Below are 8,514 nucleotides of genomic sequence, written 5' to 3'. Positions count from 1 at the left end.
AAGTTGAGCTTACTTTAAAATAAACAAAACACATGTATTTTTATGTATGCATATACAAGTGCTCACACACACAGGCACATGTGTGCGCACACACACACACACACACACACACACACACACACATGTATACATCTTATAAACAGAGAGTGCGTCTTAGTAAGGTTTTCTATTGTTGCAGTGAAGCAACATGACCAAAATCCAAGTTAGGGAGGAAAAGTTTTATTCCAAATTTCTGTTTATCACCAAAGGAAGTCAGGACATGAACTCAAAAAGATTAGGAATCTGGGGGTAAAAGCTGACACTGGAAGTAGGAGTAGTGTTATTTGCTGGCTTGCTCAGCTTACTCTCTTATTGAACCTAGGAGCACCAGCCCAGGAATGGTATCACCCACAATGGGTTAGGCCCTCCTCCACTGATCACTAATTCAGAAAATGCCTTACAGCTAGATCTTATGGAGGCATTTCCTCAATGGAGGCTCCGTCCTCTCCTATGATTCTAGCTTATATCAAGTTGACACAAAACCAGCCAGTGCACACACATAAACACAGAGAGAGAGAGACAGACAGACAGACAGACAGACAGACAGACAGACAGACCAAGACAGACAGACAGACAGACAGACAGAGACAGAGACAGAGACAGAGACAGACAGAGACAGACAAAAGAGAGAGAAAGACGCAGAGAGAAAATTGTGTCACCTGGTGTGTACTCCGTTGTGAGCCATGGTGTGTGCTGCTCCGTGAGCCATGAGATATCTAACAAAAATCCCAGTGTCAGACATGAAAACATCGCTCAGATTGTTGACCAGCAGAATACACGAGACTCCCCTAATAATAAAAACAATAGACCTTACCTTGTTTGCATTGTAGAACTTGAAGGTAAGATTCTATTGCTGGAGCACCACACTCATGCTGGACTCATGAATCCAGCTGGAAATGTCCTGCAAGTTTCCTTTCTGAGTATTCAAACATGTTATGGAAGCTGCCAAGAAGAGAACCGTCACTAGTCTTCCCTAAATATAATTCCATTTTAGTATGTGTGCTTTCAAAGCAAGCAATATTTCTTGATCTCAACAAATATTGAGCAATCATTAAATATACATTAATATTTCTCATATATTCATTTTCTTTTCTGAATATTGTATATTTCATTAGATGTATACTTATTAAGAATTAACTCTTGCGTGTGTGTGTGTGTGTGTGTGTGTGTGTGTGTGTGTGTGTGTATTGAAGTACACCAAAAGACTTGGGCCCATAGGAACTCACAGACTGAACAAACAATAAAACAACATTCATGGACTGGACCTAGGCCTAATACACAGATGTAGCTGATATGCAGCTTTTTCATCATGTGAGTCCCGAACAATTGGAGTGTGGGGCTATCTCTCACTCTGTTGCCTACCTGTGGATCTCCTCCCCTTACATGGGCTGCCTTGCCTAGCCTCAGTGGAAGAGGATGCACGTAGTCCTGTGACTTGATATATCAGGGTGTGTTTGTACCCTTCAGGAGCCTCCCATTCTCTGAGGAACAGGGTACAGGAGAATGAGAGAATGAGGAAGTAGGCATGAAGATGGGACTGGGAGGAGAGGAGGGAGGGGGCTGAAAATCAGGCTGTAAAGTGAATAAGTAAGTAAGTAAATACATACACACACACATACATACATACATACATACATACATACATACATACATAGGAAAAATACAAAACAAAAAATCAAACTAATTCTTGTATTTCATCTAATTTAATCTATTCCCAATTACAAGAAGTGTTACTTAAAATTATAGGGAATACTTAAATGAAACACAAGTATCATGTTTATTCTATGGATGTGCCTTGGAAGATATATCTTCAAATTATATATTTAAAGAAAGAATTGACTGGAGAAAATATTTACACTTACAGTACAAAGAATAGAAAAATATTATTTTTAGGTATTATTTTGTGGTATATTTTTAAAAGCCTCATCATTTAGCATGTGTTTCCCCTTTGGCCCGTAAGAAGAGTAACATATTAAAATGTAGGTGGTAAAAAGACATATACCCAAATAATTTGACCAGAGAGAACTGGAAATTCATTTCTGTGGGTATTTGTAAAAGACAAGGCTTGAGACATAGATCTTTTTATTTTGGCCTATGTTACATGAACTTGCGTAACATTTATTGTCAACTTGACAAGACCTACAATCTTCTTGGAAACAACCTTTTCAGCATCCTTCTATGTTTGTAAAACCAAGAAGTAAAGGTGCCATTATAAATAAGGGAAATAAATGGACGGAGTATTAGCATTTCTTCTGCAGGCTTCCTGATTATAGATATAGCATGACACACTTCCTCAAGCTCTTGACGTCATGGCATCCCAACCATTATGGATTCTACCCTCAAACTGAGCAAAAATCCATTCTTCCTTCCTTCTTTCTTCCCTTGCTCCCTCCCTCCCTCCCTCCCTTCATTCCTTGAGGTGATTGTTGTCAGAACACTATTTTTTTCAGAACAATTAGAGAAGTAATACACTTGTGAAGAGTGAAAACAAATGAGGGAGTGAGGCAGAAATGGAAAAGTGGAAGATCTGAGGTAGGTGTGGGAGACAAACAATGGGAAAAAAAAGAATAAAAAGCACAATGCTACTTCCCGTAGAGATAGCTGCAGTGGTGGCTGGGATAATTTGAGGACCTCTCCTGCCCCGGGCCACTTGGCTTCCCACCCTCCAGACTGTGTGCCATGGCTCCAAGGCTGTGACCTGCCTTTAGAAAGTCATACACTTCCAGTGGGAGAAGCTAATGGCTATACCTGAGTATATTCCTCCCAAACCTGCCATCAACCCGAGATGCCTGCCATCTCCTCCCAAGCCCCCCAAGGAGAAGTCAGGTCATGTCTGGCTCCTGTATCAAGATGTAGGAGCAGTTTTGGGGGGACAACCAAATGATAGCTGTCTGCCTTGAGTGCAGAGGACAAGCTTCTCCTGAGACACCAGCTACGGAAACACAAGATTTTCATAAAAGTCTTTCCCAGCCAGGTCCTAAAGCCTTTTCTAGAAGATTCCAAATACCAAAACCTGCTACCTCTTTTTGTTGGACACAATCTGCTGCTGATCAGTGAGGAGCCCAAGATCAAGGAAATGGTGCGGGTCTTAAAGAGTATTCCTTTCCTGCCGCTGCTGGGTGGCTGCTTTGATGACACCAACCTCAGGAGGCAGGGACTAGTAGACTATGGCAAGCTGCCCAGCCTGAACCAGCTACAGGGGGATCTGGCAGGAGGGCTTACTCACCTGCTACCTGGTCCAGCACCAGCCTGTCCAGCTGACTTCCCTGTTGGATCAGTATGTCAAACAGCAAAACGAGGGAGATTTTCCATGTCAGTCAATAAGAAGTTACATCCTCCTGACCCTGCTCCAGATTCCTAGCTGGCCTGTTTTACTCAGCTCTGCCCATAAACACTCTCTGACCCTGTTGTCTGTCTTGTTGTCTGGAAGAGATCTAAAAGAATTTGGAGTGGGGAGTGGCCTTGAGTGACTTGGCTCTAATTTACAATGACCTCTTGGGGATAGGCCACTTCATAATACAGAGAAATTCCATTCCAGAATGAGGCTGCCCATTGTCCTTGGTTTCACTGATCACTGTCTTTAGTTGTTCCAACTAGGGACCCAATAGGAACAGTCTCCTTCAGTTCTCCCTGCACAAGGCAGAGAGGATGGAGACTGTCTTGCCCAGCCTCCTCACCCACTACCTTGTGCTCTGTGTTTTCCCAGTCCACCTTCTCAGTGTTCATGCCATTGTGGACCAGTTAAGAAGACTTGTGAATGGCACCTGCTGGGTCTTGTGCCAGCACTTTACAGACACATGTGCCAACTCCTTTAGTCCTCACCATTCAGGAAACAGCAGAGAAGTTTGAGTTCTGGATAAGGTCTCAAATTTGGTTCTCTGAAGCCTCAAATTCTCAAAGTAGAACTTCTCCATAAAGTTACCCAGGAGTGAATCCTGGTGGGCTCAGACGTTGGTTTTCCACCCTTCAGGTGTGCTGTGCTGTGGAAAGAATAGAGAACCTGCTTCGTGATAAAAATAAAATAAATTTTATTGAAAAAAAAGCATAATGCTTTTCACTGAAGCACAGCATTTCTGATATCTTGCCACTGCAGACATTCATTGCTCTATTAAAGCTACTAAAGTTTAACAATATTCATGAGCACACAATATGTGCCTCCCAGCTAATGGAATAGCCATGAGTAGGTTCTTCTCCCTGCAGGAAAGTACATCCTAACTGAAGAAACAAGGGAAGGACTCTAGAGAGAGCTGTCATAAAGCTACAGTCTATGGATAGGCCAACATAGAAACTACAGTAGGTATGTAAAGAGTGTTCATGAGATTAATACAATCAACAAGATTGGGAAGAGGACACAGTCTTTTCAGAGAACTGCCCTGGGCCAAGTTGTTAAGTTTCTTTTAACCTCCTAATTGTCACTCTTTTGGAGGCCCATCTCTTTGTCCTCACCCTAGAGAACAGAAAGGACCTTAATCAAGATAGCTGCCATGAACTGTGGAAATCCTTGACAGAGGCTTAGAACCATATTCTCGTCACAAAGTAAAGGGGGAAATGTGCTGCATTAATTCCTGTATCATTGCTTTGGTTCCCATTAAGGACATCAGAGGTGCCAGACATCATTGTGTGATTTCTTTTTGCCTTAAAGAACTATGAAAACAGGAGGAGCTCCATAAAAGACCCATGACCAGAAATTGTGAGACTAATTTTGCACACAGTACATGAAGCAGTTATTTTTGCCACTTTTGCTTTTCTTGTTTATTGGGATTTCTGCTCATCATTTTAAGTGTCTTTAATTAATGATACATTTTCATTGGACATCTTCCCCCAAGCTTTTAAGGCAGAGGACATGCTTCTAAAACTCAAATAACTAAATAATAAATAAAGTGCTAAGTGGTAAAGTGACCCTCAGATGAAGTAATAGAAATAAAAATCCAAATGCAGAAAATGTGCCTGTTCATCATCATTGACACCTGGGAGGAAGGGCCTTTCATCAGAAGCCCTTAACAGCAGTCCTGTCTGCCCATATTGTGACCTTAAATTCAGGGCACTTTAAGATACACTCAACCTGGCCCCAGCACAAGGGTTTCAGTACTTTGAGGGATTGATCAAAGTTTTGTTTTCACTCACCTACATGCAAAATGACTTTTCAGGGCTTACGATTCTGATTGCCAAGAGACGTTGGATGAATGTAGGAGGAAGATGTAGTTGAAAGGTACAGTAAATTTGATTCGGGTCTGAAAAATGCACCCTGAGATTCCTGTCTGTCAAGCACTGTTCAGCCCTCAGAAGTCTGATAAAGCATACATTCCATGTCAGCTTGCAGTGTCTAATTCGGTAAGGGAGACCGTCAGAAAACTAGACAGGTGTAAGAGTGATTACCATGGGAAAGAGAGAACTCAACTGGGAGTGGTCATATAGAACCAGGACTTAAGAGATCAGTTAAGAAGATATTGCCATGGGAAACAGGATCAGTGAAGGATCATTAAGTACTGAAAAATATATTTTGTTGTTTACTTGATGCTCTGATCCTTAACAAGTGGCTGGCACTACCTGAGATATACACATTTTAAATCCAAGTTACATGAAGGATTTATATCAGACTTATAAAAACATTAGACTTGGTAAATATTTTCCAGATCTTCTAGATATTTGATAGATAAGAAAAAGAGAGGAGATGGAGACACTGTAATATAAGATAAAACATGGAAATCTATAAATGCCAATTCAATTTTCACTTAGCATAGAAAGTATTGTGTTTCAGACATTTTCAAACATCATTTGTGCTGATCTCCCATTGTCTCCCATTAGCATGCTCCATATATCCTCCCAACCCTGATACTATCATGTCATATTTGCTCCATTGGTCACCTTTCTCAACATATCTTTTCCCCTTTTTGGTTCTATAACCTTGTTTACATAGACCCATATTTTAATTATTCATTCATCTGTTTAATTATAAAATCTAAACTACATTCATCTGTTGGTTGCTATCTAGGCTGGCTCCACTTCGATTTTGAATAGAGCAGCAATCAACAGAGATATTATGGCATTACTGTGGCAGGATAGGGTCATTTATATATGTGTCTTGTAGGGATATAGCTGGATCATATAGTAGTTCTTATTTGTAAAGAACAAAACATACTGAGTTTCATAATGGCTGCATAATTTTATATTCTCACCAGCCCTGAATAAGAAGGGGTTCCATTGTCCTTACATCTTCAATAGCTGTTTTGTTATTTTTGTGTTGCTGCTGTTGTTGTTATTGTTGTTTCTGTTTTTTGTTTGATTACTAGTTGATTGTTTCATGAGACAGTTTCATGTAGTTCAAGTTGTTTTCTAACATGCATTATAGCTAACATTGCCCTTGAACTCTAGTGGTCTTGCCTCCACTTGCCATGGACTGGATTGTAATCATGAGTATATACATAGATTTTTACTAAGGTGAGACTCAATCTCAAGCAGTTTGAGTTTGCGTTTTCCTAATAGTGCATGCAGCATGATCAACACTTTAAAAAACACCTGTTGTCTATTTGTGTTTCTTTGAGAATTGTCTTTTCAGTTTATTATCCTATTTTTATGTGGCAGGGACTTTTTGGTGTTTCAGTTTTACAGATGTTTATAGATTATAGATATGAATCATCTTTCTCAACAAGAGTTGAGAAATAGTTGCCTCCTAAGCTATAGGCTGTGTGTTTGTTGTGCTGACAGTTTTATTTGCTGTGCATAAACATTTTAGTTTCACATAACTCCATTGTTAATTCAAGAGACTGTTTCCTTTACTGTTGGAGTCTTGTTCTTGAAGTTCCTGCATATGCTTGAATCTTCAAGTACTACTCCTAGGTTTTCATTGAACAGTTTCAGCATTTCAGTGTTTAAATTCAGGTTTCCAAACACTTTAAATTTACTTTTGTAAAGGGTGAATGAGATGGATCTTATTTCATTCTTCTATATCTGAATACCCTATATTTTATGTATTCATTTATTTGCTTATTTGTTTATTTAATTATTCACTTTACATCCTGATCGCTGTCCATCTTCCCACAGTCCCTCCTCTCAAATTACCTCCCCCTTTCCTCTGAGTGGAGCATGCCACTCCCGGGTATCTTCCCACCCTGGCACATCATGTCCCTTGCAGGCTAGGTGCATCTTCTCCCATTGAGGCCAGACAAGTCAGCCAAGTTAGGGGAATGGATTCTATAGACAGGCAGGCATCAGGTTTATGGATAACCCCTGCTCCAGTTGTGGGGGAAAATACAAGAAGACAAAGATGCACATCTGCCACATATGTGCAAGGAGGGTATAGGTCCAGCCAATGAATGTTCTTTGGTTGATGGTTCAGTCTCTGAGAGCCTCAAGGGTCCAGGTTAGTTGACACAGTTGGTCCTCTTGTGGAGTACCTATCTCCTTCAGGGCCCTCACACCTTCTCCCCACTCTTCCATAAGAGGTCCCAAGCTCTATTCACAGTTTGGCCGTGGGTATCTGAATCTGTCTGAGTCAGCTTTTAGGAAGAGCCTCTCAGAGGATAACCATACCAGGCTGTCTGCAAGCACCTCTTGGCATCAGCAATAATGTTTGGTGTCTGCAGATGGAATGGATCAGAGAGTGGGGTGGTCTCTGGCTGGCATTTCCTTCAGCCTCTTCTCCATTTTTGTCTCTGTGTTTCCTTTAGACAGGGACAATTCTGGATTAAAAAATTTTAGTTCCCAATTCTAAGAAAGGGCATAGTGTCCACACTTTGGTCTTCATTCTTCTTGAGTTTCATGCACCCATGGAAGGAGTTACAGAGACAAAGTTTGGAGCTGTGATGAAAGGATGGACCATCTAGAGACTGCCATATCCAGGGATCCATCCCATAATCAGCTTCCAAACGCTAACACCATTGCATACACTAGCAAGATTTTGCTGAAAGGACCCAGATATAGCTGTCTCTTGTGAGACTATGCTGGGGCCTAGGATACACAGAAGTGGATGCTCACAGTCAGCTATTGGATGGACCACAGGGCTCCCAATGGAGAAGCTAGAGAAAGTACCCAAGGAGTTAAAGGGATCTGCAACCCTATAGGGGGAACAACATGATGAACTAACCAGTACCCAGGAGCTCTTGTCTCTAGCTGCATATGTATCAAAAGATGGCCTAGTTGGCCATCACTGGAAAGAGAGGCCCATTGGACTTGCAAACTTTATATGCCCCAATACAGGGGAATGCCAGGGCCAAAAGAATGGGAATGGGTGGGTAGGGAAGTGGGGGGGGGGTATGGGGGACTTTTGGGATAGCATTAGAAATGTAATTGAGGAAAATACATAATAAAAATATTAAAAAATTAAAAAAAAATTTTAGATGTGAGGGCAGACCCATTCTTCCACTGGGGCCGTGTCTATCTACTGGAGGTGATCTCTTAAGGTTCTATCATCATGATGTTGAGTATTTCAGCTAACAACATCCCAATTAGGTCCTGAGAGCCTCTTGCATCCCTGGC

At 41.2% G+C, this 8,514-nt stretch overlaps 1 pseudogene; it reads left to right on the top strand.

Annotated features, from left to right (window-relative positions):
- The first annotated feature begins 2,618 nt into the window (after positions 1–2,618).
- On the top strand, positions 2,619–3,400 carry LOC110286302 (large ribosomal subunit protein uL10m pseudogene; annotated as a pseudogene).
- Positions 3,401–8,514: the final 5,114 nt, after the last annotated feature.

The sequence above is a fragment of the Mus caroli genome, unplaced genomic scaffold (assembly GCF_978045245.1).
Source record: "Mus caroli unplaced genomic scaffold, Mus_caroli_1 scaffold_5, whole genome shotgun sequence".
NCBI classification, from domain to species: Eukaryota; Metazoa; Chordata; class Mammalia; order Rodentia; family Muridae; genus Mus; species Mus caroli.
Note: the sequence above shows the minus strand (reverse complement) of the source record. Positions and strands in the feature narration are given on the sequence as shown.